At 36.0% G+C, this 14,446-nt stretch overlaps 1 long non-coding RNA gene across 1 annotated transcript in view; it reads left to right on the forward strand.

Moving 5' to 3' along the window:
* The first annotated feature begins 1,784 nt into the window (after nt 1-1,784).
* The window catches only part of LOC113477558, a 17,833-nt gene continuing 5,171 nt past the window's right edge, over nt 1,785-14,446 (forward strand). The window contains exon 1 of the long non-coding RNA XR_003397924.1: nt 1,785-1,847. This is a non-coding gene — a long non-coding RNA (uncharacterized LOC113477558). The remainder of the gene's footprint in view (nt 1,848-14,446) is intronic.

Raw genomic sequence — 14,446 nt, forward strand, 5'->3', positions numbered from 1 at the left:
CTGAAACAAATGTTGAAGTACATAGTGTATTTCAGTTTAGAGGCTGAAAATACCGACAGCCATGGGTATTGGATGTAAAGCAGCACCAGAGCGAGGCTGAACCTGTGGTCAGCCATGTGGAACTGCTGAAAGCCAAGAATGTCTCTTCTGAAGGAACTAGAATTGTCCTATTGAAATATACATGCGTAGGTGTTTTACACTTTGAATATCTGCAGTCACCAGTCTATGAATAATTGTGCTGCTCCAGTCGCATGAAAAGGAAGTTTGATTAAACTCGGTCCTATTAAAAGCTGTCAGTTTTATCATTCTTGTATATGTGGATAACTGTGCACAGAGATGGTGATTGCAGAAAGTGGCTTTCGCTGTTGTGTCAAAGTTGTGACACCTGAAATCAGCCTAGGATATAACCAGAAGAGAAAAAAAGGTTCTTGATGGCAGTCAGAAGGACATTTGTGTTTTCTAATCTTACAGTATTTTTTAGGGGGATATTTTCAGAATTCCCAGATGTGTTCTTTCTGCTGTTTCCTTTTTTTTATGAAGACAGTGCCAAGCTTATATTCAGCTTTTTTCATTCTTTGTTTGATGTACGTTTTTTCAGAACCACTTCTTGTTGAGCTTCCTTTTTTTTTTTTTTTTTTGACCAAGAAGCAAAGCAAATAGTTACCAAGTATGTGATGTGTTGATGGTAGAATGGACAAGGGGGTAATCACCTGATACTTGAGTCAGGAATAGCATATTCTTAGTGAAGGACAAGGGAGAGATTACTTCCCATGTTTTTCATGTTTCTGTTTTGTGTGGTTTTCATATTTACCTTTTAGCATTCAGAAAACTCTAGGCTATTTGGATCTCTTTTTCTAGCTTTTGTTTCTGGTAATGTGGACAGCAAATGGACTCCATAAAGGTCTTCTGTTTACAATGGAAGTGATTGCATGTGACTTTGACTTCCTCTAGTCTATACTATGGTTCCTTAAATTCTGGTTCACTTTCTGTTTTTTTTTTATTGCTGTGTTCCTCTGGCAAAATTTCTGAAACCTAAATATTTACAATAGGTTGTAAGTCTGGTCAATATCTTCATTGTTTAGTTTTTCTATTTAACTGTAATCCTTGTCTCCTTTTGCAGAAATGTTTTCCTGTATAGTCTTAGTATTGCCTGCTTTTTTCCTTGGGCATTTTCTTTCAGTCTCTCCACTTTCTTTTTCTGAGGAGATATGTTAGTAATATGAAGTTCTGAGAGAGATGTATTTCCAGTTTTTCTTGCAGCATTTCTTGAGGTGATTCCATCACATCTGTGGCAGTGAATTCTTTAAATCTTTAGGTTGTTATATTTTATTCATATTCACATACCTGGGCCAAAGTATTTACACTGTAGACAGTGAAGGAAGGAATTTGAATAACTGGAAAATATCCAGTTTGTTTTCTGTCATGGCACAATTTTAGGACTGTGCAACTAGCATGTGTTTGTATCTTGCAGTTGTTAGAATTTTCACCATTGCCTAAAATACTTATTTATGGGGTGTAAGTGTGGCTTCTGACTGCTTGATTATTAAGTTGCTCCACAATTTTTGTGCAGTTAAATCTTAGCACTAGGGAAGAACAGGTGTATGTGTGGGTGTGGCACTGTTGTGTGTATTGAAATAATTCTATAGTATTACCAACTAGCATGTGGAAAACTTGACATTAACAGTAATTTAAAAGGATTAAGCACCTAAGTAGAAGATAAAAAGAATCTAAAAGCTGTTTTACTTGTTGGTCTTTTTAAACAATGTTTTTTCTTTCTGTTTCTAGGTTTTCTCAAATAATGATGAAGCCCTTATTAACAAAAAACTACCCAAAGAACTTCTGTTAAGGTAATTCTACATAATGTGTTAAGGAGTAAAGACTTGAGGATCATACACTGCTTATGTGGCTTACAGGCTATCAAGTGCTATTCATTTTATCTTAAATCTGTCTTGAAACAAATCGTAACATATCTGACTGAATTCTTGCACTTGTCTTTTGGTTGGTCTTGATTTGTTTCAGTGTGTTCAAATGAAAGTGAAAAATGTCATTTAATAGTGATCTTTTCCTTGCATTTCAGAAAAAGAACTGAAATAAAATGTCCAAAAAGCTTTGGTGTACAGAGTAGTCAGCTTTTCCACACTGCACAATGTTTTATCTGTCTGAAGAGCCTATAATCCTTTCTCTAATGTAGTTCACACTCTTCATGTCATGAACTTTGTTATAACAAAATAAAATGTAAATTCAACTTCAAAGCTTTCAAAGAGTCACTGCAGTGAAAAGCGCTGCCTGTTACCATTATTGCCAGTCTGTGTTACATAAGGTAGAACAAACAGGAGGATTTTTCTTAGTGTAGTCACTTGGCTAGTCATAAATTTCATCAGCTTGCTGGTGTGTGAGTAGATCACCTTTGCAGGAGTTGGCTATGACACCAAGACTGGTAAGTTCATCCCATGGTTGAGACACTGATGGATATCTTCATGCTCTCATCTTGTTAAAAGCTGATTTCAGGCAGTGTAAACTGCCAAACGTGGAGATACTGCCTGACTGGGTGTGACCAGAGCTGGAACTGAACCAGCTCAGCCACATCTCTACCTGCATATACGTTTTGTTACAGCTCACTCTTTTGGAGTGGAGGTGTTCACTTATAATGGTGCACTTACAGCTTTTAGTGATGGTGTTATTAAAACTGAGCTGCTGATTTTTTTCTTAACATACTAAAGAGATGTTTGGGTTAGCTTGTATGTATGTCATTGCTTCCAGTTTAATTTGAAGTGGGAGAATGTCTTAAGTAATGGTATTTTGCATCTTTATCTGAAGAAAGTCCTCTTAAAATATTATGACTTCTTTTAGTGTCTGTACTATCACAGTGCTCTCTTGGTGGTATTAAAGAAGCAGTCTGTTGTTAAAGGAATTGAATTTTAAAAGGGTTTTCATTTTTCTTAAGAAATTTCATATGATGACAGTGTAGTAAGTTAGGCTCATAGAACTGTTTAGAAAATGTGATTAAAAGAGATGTGTCACTGAATGATGCCCTGAACAGAAATTCTACTAACTTTTCTTTGTTGCACTCAATGCCACACATGAACCTCAAGATAAAAGCCAATTTAATATGCTGCCTCCTTAGCAAAGAATCATAACCTGCAAGCACTTCTTTTCTAGCAGTAGGGCACTCCAAATATCTGTGGAAATGACTGTCCTTTTCACTGTTATGGGTGTTAAGTATCTCATTTGTGTAATTCAACATAATTTATTGATGTGCTTTAGACAGTGAAAAGTATCATGTACTGAGATAGTAAAGACATTGTCTTTTGAAAGGACTTGTTGATTATATAGTATGCCTCAGTTTTCACTGTAGAATGAAAATATCTGTGAAACTATACAGATACTAAATTCCTAGATGATTGTCTATATGCTAATTACATGAGTAGCATCTATAAAATTAATGTATGGAGGTTTACTGTGAGAATTCCTGCATTTAACGTCTAGGTATCAGTTTTTTGAATTGCGTGTTCCCACACCAAATTTGGTAAGTTCTTTAAAATGTTATATAGGGAGTAGCTAATTTGTTTCATTGAGCAGTATGCTTATTCCAACATATATACTATACAGGACATTTTCAAGAACTCAGCAGGAAAAAAACCCATGTGCAAGTAATTGAACAGTGCCAGTAGCTTACCTGTTAGCTCTTGTATTCAGGTTAACTTCTTACAGAGTGACTCAGAGGATATATAGGCTCACCTTGGATTCAACCAGGTGAGGAGGTGATGGAGCTAGGCACTTCCACTATACTGTCGTGGCAGTGTTTAAAAAAGCCTTTTGTATGGTTAAAGGATTTCCTGAAGCTGGAATGACACAATAAAATAGCCCAGGCCAAGCACACACAGAACTGATTCAGCCAACCATTTAATTCTTGTGTATGTATATCCTTTTTGTAATTGCACAGTTATCTACCAAAGCAGAATTGCAGCTGTAGCCAGAAGAGTTGATGATCTGAGAAATTGAATTGGGACAAGTCAGCTTTCTCAGTAAAGATCATGATGATCTCATGCTGAATGCTGGGACTTGGGTAATGGTCTGTCCATAACCATAGAGAAATAAAGTCCACGTTTCATAACACCCACAGTGCTGTGCTGACCATCTGGGCTTTGGAATGGAGAGGAAGGGGTTGGGTGGGAGAGATGCACTGTAAACCTCTCTTTGAATTTGTGCTGCTGCCGAGACATTCACAAGGCCAGAGGCCGAGCATGTTAGTGGGATGATGGGATGTGGGTCTGAGTTCTCATCCCTGCAGAGATAGGGAAATATAGGGGTGCAAGCTTGGCTGTCTAAAGGATTATCCATAGGGAATTTATGTTCCTGCGCATAAATGCTTTTGTAAGTCTAAGCCTGAATGTCTTTCAACACCTAAAACAGTTTATGCTCTTGCTACAACATGTTTTAAAATTGTCTCGCTGTATGGTTATGACATGAGAGATTAAATATTGCTGCACTGAGTGTAATTAATATCCTAATTATTTTTTATATATTAACTATGCAGTCTACCTTTTAATTAAAAGGAGAGTAAACCAGTTGCAGTGGAAACATTTTGCTCACAGTGCCAGAAATTAATAGTAAATACTGTTGAAAATGTCATCAAATGCACTTAGTTTGTTGCTTGCTTATATCGGGTAAGCATGAAACCCTTGGAAAATGCTACAGCCCTTTAAAAAAAACAAACAACAAAACACAAAACTAACATAAAACTTGATGCTTGGAAACAGGGTGGTCAACATCTTGTTACAGATACCTGGAAATTAAATGTAAACACAATTCCTTCTATTGCAAGAATTAGTCTTGCTCTCATTTGCATCAAGTATTTAAACTTCTGTAATCTGACTATAACAAGCAATCCATTTTTTTTCCCTCAAATTGAGAGGGTTTTTTCTGATGATAGACTTAGGAAATACTACCACTCTAAAATTTATTGATTTGTTGCTGTAGCTGCATACTTTGAAGTTGAACAGAGTAAGCCCTTGGTCTTATACTGCGGTTCTTATCCTTTCTAATTATTATTATTAATCTAAACCCAGAATTAGATTGGAAGGTTTAAAGGGCAGTGTCATGTCTCTTGTACATTTTCTACAGAGTATCTGCTACACTTGCAAATAAATGACTGAAACCCTTAGCTTTTCTGGCAAGAAGCTCATTTGAAAGGGTACAAAACCAGAGATTATTTGTTCCTTCTCAAGTAGACCCAGATAACTGGGCAGAGGAGGAAGAGGATATCTGACTAATATGGACAGTGGTGGTTTTGAAGAAGACTCTGGTTATGCTTTGAGGTAGGTAGAATAGCTTGGGTGGAGAGAGGGAGGAGTTTCATTTGTAACTCTTTCTGGTTTATGGGCATTTATTTCTATTTGTAATATTATAGTTTGTATTTTTTTTCCTGTGGAAGAAACAAGATGCTTCTAAAAACTTCAAGCTAAAAGAAAAATGATCACCCCTGTTAGCTGTTGCAGTGCTATTAGTTTGCCAGTTGGCAAGGAACGCTCTTCCCCTCTGCTCCTATATATTACAAGTGAAAGGTTGAGTAAGAATCCTGCAGAGGTATTATAAATCATGTCATTTAAACAAAGTTTTCAGACAACTGTAGCGCTTTTTTTTTTTTTTCTTAGTGTATGCGTTTATGGAAAAGCATCATTTAATTATACAGTACATTAGCTGTGGATTTGCATTGGTGTCTGAAGCTAATAAACCCATATCTATCATCAGAAGAATCAGAAATCAAGTCAGACTATTGTAATTTTAATGGTGACAACTTTTCCAGTAAGATGTCACAGCCTTGAAGATTATAATCTTTTTCTTTTTTTCCTTGTAAATTGCTGGAAAAAACAAATGGATTTTTAAAGTTACAGTATGAATTTTGAAGAGCATTGGAAACAAAAATCTTAAGTTTTCAACAACTTCCAACAGCTTCCAAAAATTTTTTTTTATGTTTTGTGCTTGATAAAAAGTAATAATACATGTTTGCAAATAGAGGGTATAGCAGTACTTTAGGCATGTAGGACAGATACCATTTGTTCATTTGTATTTTAACTGTTAACATTCTGCGCTATATGTTTTTGCACGAAAATGGCAAGCTTCAGAAACAGATGTTTCTTCCTTTCAGCCGCTTGAAACATTTTCAGTTCCTTTCTGACTACAAAGTACCAACTTCATAAATTATACCAGAAATGTAGAAGCTATTATGAGTTCTTCTATAAACCATACTTATTGGGTACATGTACTTGAATAATAGACCTTACTCATCAAGCTCAAAATTTGAGTGCTCAATTGAATTTAAAAGAGGATAAGCAAAGTTTTGGAACTTGAATTGGGAGAGGAACCCAGGAGTTGTGTTCCAGCAGGAGCTTTTCTTGTATGCAAGAATATGCAAGTTGGCTAATGAAGTATTGTGTATGTTTTCATGTTTCTATTCTTTGCTTTTATTACTGCACACTGCTTTTTATTCAGCTTTTAGTGTGCTCATTATTATAGAGAAGATGAATTAGTGGAATTAGTGAAGTCAAACAGTATTTGATATATTTGAAGTCATGCTTTACCATCTGTATGCTTAGTTGTAGGGGAAATAGAAGAGGAATATAGCAAAGATTACAACAAGAAATTGTCATAATTCCCATGGTATTTCTTAGCTAGATGCTGTATGTACTTAAATGGCCCGCAGCTGCTGTAAAATTTGGCTGCTGTATGCTGTAGCATACAAAGTATTGACTAGTGAGTCAAAGAAATGAAAAATATAAACTTGTGTCTGGAACTGTTCTTAGTTGGTAAGGATTTTGTAAGCAGACAAACAGTTGCAATTATTTTTGAAGGGGGTGATAAATTCTATCATCTCAGACATGATTAATTTTCCCCCCTTCAAGGATTTGTGTAATTAAATAGGGCAGTATTTCACCCTGAGTAGCAAAGACTGCTGTTCAGTGTTTGACAATCTCAGGTAAACATTACAGTTTTATAATGCACATGCAGTCTTTTATTTTGATTTTAGACCATGTTTTGCATCTCTTTGAAGTCGTCTATAGTAGTCTGCCAAGCAATTACAATATGGCTATTTAGAATCAGAAACAACCACATTGATACAAGTACATGAACTGCATTCATACATATTATGAACCAAATTGATTGTATGAAAGTTGCTTATAAAAGTAAAACTTACTTCCTTTTTGCCTATTTACACAAATCTATGGTTTCTGTAAAGGGAAGTCTAATAGTGCCTTGTACAACTTCCATTAATCAAGTCCTTTGATTTAGCATGCCTGAAATACATCTGTTCAAAGAATTAGTGCAGAGCAGCTACAACACTCCAGTCTCATGCTAACTACTCAGTATAGAAAACTCCTTTGTATAAGAATAAGGGAAACATAGTTTTTAATAAGAAATATAGAGACAATGTTTAAGGAAGCAAGTAAGAACAATGGGACTGATAATAGCATAATATCAAATCCAGACTCATGCCTGTGGAGTCATATACTCATTTCCAGTGGTCCTTCCCTCCAAAAAAGCGATCAGAAAATCAACCAAGCAAGTGATCAGAATGAACCACAGGCACAGGTCATAGACAAGATAAAGCCTCTGAAAGGTGATTAAATATTTTGATCTTTAACCAGGGAAATAACAGAATTATAATTCCTTAGGACTATTTAAGACTTAGTGGGTGTTTTCAGAATTCTTATGTGCTTTAGCATCAATTGATAAATAACATCACATTACTAATACTATTTTAATTTGTTTTAGCATGATTTACCCAATGTTAAAATGGATAGATAGTCTTTTAGTTTCCCTGTACCTTCAGCCTTCAAGGTAGTGTATCTAACCTCAAATATACACTGAGAATACAAGAAGTTGCAATTTTCTGATTAATCAGTTTTTGTCAGAAAATTCTCCAATTATTCTGAAGTGGAACTAGGTTTTAAAACTTTCCAGTGATTTATCTCAAGTTCAGGACAGAACCTGTGCTCTGATAAAACTAAAGACTCAATAATTTGGTGGTCAGCGTACCCCCTTCAGAATATGGAACACGTCTTTTTTTTTTTTTTTTTTTTATACTGCTACATGTATTGTTTGCCTGCTTATGAAATTCTTACCAAGATCAACTCCAGATGCAACTCCATATTTTTCAGTACTTTGTCTCACCAGTCAGCACTTCATATGCATTTTCTGGCTTCTTTATATGAGATGTTGAACATTTGCAAATGATTATATGATCAATTAAGTTTGGCCTTTTGAAATTGGAGGAGGTAGCTGCCATCCTCTATTTAATATGTTTAAGTGATCTGTTTTTGTTAACAAACAAATAAATGCAAGAGTAAGCTTAAAGCTTAATGTTTTGGGCAGAGAGGTTTCAGATGGAATTCCTTTAAAAATGAGAGAGGCTGCTATAAGAACAGAAGCATGCTGGTGCTCTTGTACACTGTGTTAATGAGGAAGGGGAGATACAGGAATGAAAGAGGTTTTTTTGTCAAGGTGCTGAATAAATCTTTAATGTTTCTGCTTGAACAGTTGGGACTTTGTTATAAATGGGGTGCTTCAGCATTACCTGATTCAAGTACGGACATTATCTCTCAGTAAGAACATGCTTGTGACAAAGGATTAGTCATACTGGAGCAAACAAAAGTAAATAGCAAGCATTTGAAGCAGGAGTAACAGCTAAAGGGGATATAGCAATGACTTACACAATTCTTGGAATTGCATGTCACCATTTATTTTGTTTCATTGTTTTATTTGCTATTAAGCTTCTCGTTAGAATCTGTTCTTTAACTAATGAGGACTTAATTCCATTTAGAGCCTTATTTACCTTGAAACTGGAATCTTATTTAAACTGCAGCTCTTGATTAACAAATTCTCAAAGCCAAATGTTCAGAAGTATCAGTGACATAAAGAAGTCATGCTTTTTATATGAAACTTTGTGAGGCAGAGAGGAAAATGTTGTTCTTCCTCATTTCCAGGCAAAAGCTGCCATCAAAACATAAAGGCAATTCAAAAGATACTCTAACTCCCTACAAATAACAAAATTTTTCATTTTGTTAAAATATCGATGCTAGACAGTTTAAATAAGAATACCAAATATTTGTACCTTTTTTTGCCTGTAACTCTTGGAAGTATTTACAGAAGAGATGAGCTTTCTTATCTGTGTCTTCCTGAGGCAGTCACAGGCATCAGGAAGAGAAGTCTTTTGTTCCGAGTCAACCTCCAGGCCAGTAGCAGAGCTACAGGCTAGAGCAAGGCTGCCAAATCCTGGTCCAGCAACTAACCAAAGTTTCCATAACCTTTATGGCTGTAGTGGTCATGGAGCATTCCTAGGCTGCATACCACTAGTGCACTGTATTATTTTTCCACATCTCTACCTAGCCACTAGTATGCAGGGTGGGTATAGTTGATTTTTTTATTGTTTGGTGCCCAGACTATATAATCCCTTCACTTGTTGGGAAAAAACAGACCACAGGATGGTTGAAATGGCCAGCAGGTTGGATTGAGACACTGGACTGCAAGTTAAACCACTCTGAACTAATTACTATGCTAACTGCTTTTATTTAGTAAGATGTGTTATATAAGTTGCCAAATTTGAACTTCATAAAATTGCATCATAAAAATAAAATTTATATTCAAAAAATTATGAAAAAGCTGAGGTTGGAAGTAAACTCTGGAGATCTAGGCCGGCTTCCCTGCTGAAAGAAGGGTCAGCTGGAGCAGGGTTGTTCTTGGCATTGTCCAGTGGAGTTTTGAATATCTCAAAGCACAGAGACTTGATGAACTCTCTGTCAGCCTGGTCTGATGTTTGACAACACCCTCAGGAAAAAAAAAAAAAAGTTCTAAGTGGAATTTCTGTTATTTCAGTTTATGTTCATTGCTTCTTTTCTGTCACTGGACACTACTGAGAAGAGTCTATCCTCTTTACTCCCTCCCATTGGATATTTCTACACACTGATAAGATCCCCCTCAATCTTCTCTTTGGAGGCATGTTCAATGTGGTGCTCACCAGAACCCCCAAGTCCTTTTCTGCAAAGCTGCCTTTGAGTCATTCAGCCCCCAGCCTGTATGGGTGCATGAGGTGTCCTCCCCAGGCTCTGTCTCCTTTCATGGATTCCTGTCTGCCCATAAGTAGTAGTTCATTTCTCATTTATCAGATGCTCTTCTGTAAATTAGAAATCTTCTGCTGAGCTGCATTTTTCTTTACAGAATTCTGTATGTTGGCTGATGCCCCACCTTCCCCTGCCTCGGCCTCTGCTCTAGATAAGAACATCTATAGCTAAAACTTCAATAAAAATCCTGCTAATTCAGCTAGGGAGTCATATGAGCTGCAACATGTAGGTTTCAAGAAATTATGGATCATTGTAGCACATGCAGCACTTATAAGAAGTGATTAAACTGGACAATCCATAGGGCTTTTAAAGTTAGAAATCTAGATTATCCCCCTCTATAAATACTCCAATTTTAGGAAGTCATGATGTTGTGGAAACACTGACGGGCGTTACAGATGAGTTTGGGGGTGTTGACAGTCCTCTTAGCTTACCACCACTTCATTTCTAGGTAAAGCACATGGCATGCCTCATCTTTTTGTTTGAAAGATAGTATTTGGTCTTTAATGAATATTGTCTTGGGAAAGGAAAAAGATGATTTTTGTTTAAAAAAGACAAAAAGACAGCAAAGTCATAGTAAAGAAAGGATTCTGAAACTTTCTACTTCAGCTCCCCTTTTGGAAGCATCACAGTGAGATTCCAAACTGGTATTATTAAAGATTTAATGATGTTAAATATTAAGATTCTTTTCTTGTAAGAGTTGTTACAGTTTCTCTGCTTAAAATTCTTGTGTCTTGCTATTGTATGAATCGGCATAACTAGTGCAATGAGGCAATTGCTCAAAATTGTTAGGTCACCATTTTGAGTGAAACAGAGCTAAGCAAGGACGCTGAAACTGATTCTAGCATATATATGACCTTTTGTGAAACATTAGATAAAACCTGTTTCATGGGTTGAACTTTTCTTGGACGCTTACTGTATGTAAGTTTTGTGTTTGGGTCTTTAACTTGACTTCTAAAAGGTTACAAAAATATGACCTTTTAAGCTCCATTACACATCCATAATATCGGAGTAAATATAAATCAGAGGTGCAACAGGGATATATTCATGTGCTGTCTTCTGGATTTCACTTTCAGACTAAAGTTACTTTATGGTTTGTATAATGTAGCTACATCTATCAGCTACGTAATTGACCCTGCAAAACAAATTACCTTGTAATGTAGTTACATACATTCTTTATGTTTGATGGTAAATTAAACAGACCTGGCCCTTCTTGAATTTATCGTTGGGCATTTTGTTTCAAATACTAAAAGAATTAGGTACTGAAAATTTTGCTGTTGTTACCTATGTTCATACTTTACAAATCAGTAAAATTATTTTTTAAGGAGTAATATGAAAGTAATGTATAGGCCATAAAAAGTTAGATGCTGCCCTGTAACTATAAAATGAATTCAGCAGAGCTGATTGTAGAAAAAGCTGACTTCTCTTTCAACTGAAAATAAATGTTAGGCATCCTGTAGACAGCTTGTGCTTTTGCAATTGCTAATATGTATGTAAGGATTGTGTAGCAATAAGCATCTTGGCAAAAGAAAAGGAGGTTTGGCTTGTAAAGAAATGTTTTTTTGGTGCCATGTTTCTTATTGAAAGACTTGCTATGTCGTTCTACTGAGAAAGACATCTTAGCCTGAGTAGTTTACAAGTGGAAATTGCAGGGGCAAAAGTTACTGGAAAATTTTGGAGTGTCTCGCACAGTTTCTAGTTTAAGTGCTTTATTTCACAAAGTAGCACTTCCCTAGTAAAAAGGGATTTGTTTTAATAATTGACCTGGAAGGTCAAGCATTTAATGAGTCAATGAATGTGTGCTTCATGTAGAAAGTGGTGTTTGTGACATGCTACTGAAAACAAACCTGACAGAAATGGGCTAAAAGATACTTTTTTTCTTAATAGAAAATAGTCATACTCCTTAGGCTTTTAATATGCCTCAGTATTTACATTTCCAAGACGAGTAGTATTATGTGTTTTTATTGAATAAGGTATTACTGGAATTTACCAATGGAGCAGGTTCCTACCTGCAAAGTTGGTGAAGTTTGGAAGTACACCAACACTCGTATTGTTAATTGAATCGTACAGATCTAAATCTATGCATGCAAAGTTCTACTTTTGCAGATTACAGCTGTGAATTATTCAGCTTATCTGTGTGTTTTCTAGCCTACATATTTTACTGTAGTGTTTGTACATACTGCTGGACTACAGTTATCAGTGAGATGCCTCATACCTCAGTAGGGTGATTAGTAAAATGAGGGACAAAGGGAGAATAGAAAGCTTCCACATATAAAGAATTATAATAAAGTTTTGTATTTACTGAACATGATGTTTTAGAAGAAATACAATACAGCTTCTATGGTGGTTGTGAGACTTTGCAACTGCATGCGTTCAAATGTTTTAAGTAGTGTTCTGAGAGTGGCTAATGCTCTTTTCCCCTGTTGCTTGTTAACAGAGTATGCTTGGGCATTCTTCCAGAAAATTCTGAGAAAAACCTACTAAAAGAAGAAAATAAAATCTGTGAATGCTGTACTTCGTCTCTCTGTGATACTTTTTCATGTGTGTAGGCTTTGCTCTTCCATATTGCATTTACATTCTAATAGAATGTAAAGGACTTTCATGAGAGTGGGTTTTCTATGCAAGGAATTGTACAAATCAATAATTTAGTCCCTTCCTTAAGAAGTTCATAGTCTAGAATGGGGAAGACATGACAAATTTGTCGTGTGCTTGTTTTTGTAACAACTGGGAGGGTGTGGTAAAGTTGAAAGGATCTTCTGAGCAGATGGGATGATGGGATGTCTTCAGTCAGGCATTTCACATCCTTATTATTTTGGTTTTCATTCTGATACAGTTGGTCACCATTCTTTGTGTGCAAAATCACTATAAATATAAGATGTCAAAAATCAAAGTTCTGAAATATTACTGACTTGTGAATGAAATTCTTAAAAAACCCTCTTAACTTATGAAACATTTTAGAAATTATCAGGCATTTATGTCATACCAAATTTTGGGGTTTGGGCCAAAAATTCCAGAAGTCACAGTATATGTGGTCCTTTATGTATTTTGTTATCCACTTTTATCAATCCATATAGTATTGTCACGTCCCGCTCAGATGAGGGGGGCAAGTGACTCGGATTCGCAAATCCCCAATTGGAGCAGACAAGTCTCCAAGTTCAAGCATTTATTAACTACCTACAATGCACTAATTGAACACATGATAATTGGCTAAGTACAGAGCAAGTTGTGCCGAACAATATAATATGCTTTGCATTTCTTAATAGAAAAAGGAAAAGAGGGAGATAGAGGGAATGGGGGAATACAGATCACTGGTCTGGGTTCCTGCGCTGATCCTGCCAGCGAGGGTTCCAGGAGACAGCCGTCTTTTTTGTTGGCATCCGTCTTCTTCGCTTCACTGCTCTCTCCAGAGGCACCATTTATACCTTCCCTTTCTGGAAATGAGCAGCTTTGAATTTCTAGAGCCCTGTAGGTGTATGATATATGCAAATTATCTGATACGTAGCTGGCAACCGAAATTGAAATATCATCCAGTGTAAAAAGAAGGCAAATACAGAGTTCTTCTCCATTTGCTCCGTCACAGTATTATCATCTTCAACTTCAGCCTTTAAAATGAGTGAACACAAGCACAGTCTATGGGATACTCAAAATGGACTACACTCTCAAACATCACCATAGGAATGAAAAAACCCCAAAAGACACTAACCTCTATATCCGTTTGAAAGTTAAAGAGGTCTATCTTTTGCCAATTGCTTCCATCCAGAGCTAAAACATTCCATGCCTACAGAAAACAAATACAGTTTATTACCTCCACTGCCTGTCCCCTTCATTTTAATTTCAGGAACTCAAATATAACAAAATCCACAATTTCAGGTAGCATTTTAAAAAAAAATTAAATATGTATATATATCTCTATATATATCTATATATATATAGATATATAATGGTAGGTATTAGTAGTCCTAAAATATCAACTAGTTAAAACTGGAATTTGTGGAAATGAATCTCAGATCCTCTAAATGGATTACACTTACACCCATAAAATGCAGAAGAGCAAGAAATTGAATGTGAAGTACATACAGGGACACAGCCATATTTAGCCCTGCATTTTTAAAAAGCTTTTGTAAATTTGTCTATTAAGTTACTTTTACCAGATCTATGTAGAGAAAAGTAACTGCAGATGAGATTCCTTCCAATAAAACCACAGTTCCTCAACCTCACTAGTTACTATTCCGAGAGGAACAGAAATCTTTCAGAAAACTGCTGACTTTCCGCTGTTAGAATCGGGCCTTTCCTTTACACGTGCGAAGTTACATGTATGTGTTTGAGAATTT

This window comes from Athene cunicularia, assembly GCF_003259725.1.
Source record: "Athene cunicularia isolate RWA chromosome 2 unlocalized genomic scaffold, athCun1 chr2_part2, whole genome shotgun sequence".
Taxonomy (NCBI): domain Eukaryota; kingdom Metazoa; phylum Chordata; class Aves; order Strigiformes; family Strigidae; genus Athene; species Athene cunicularia.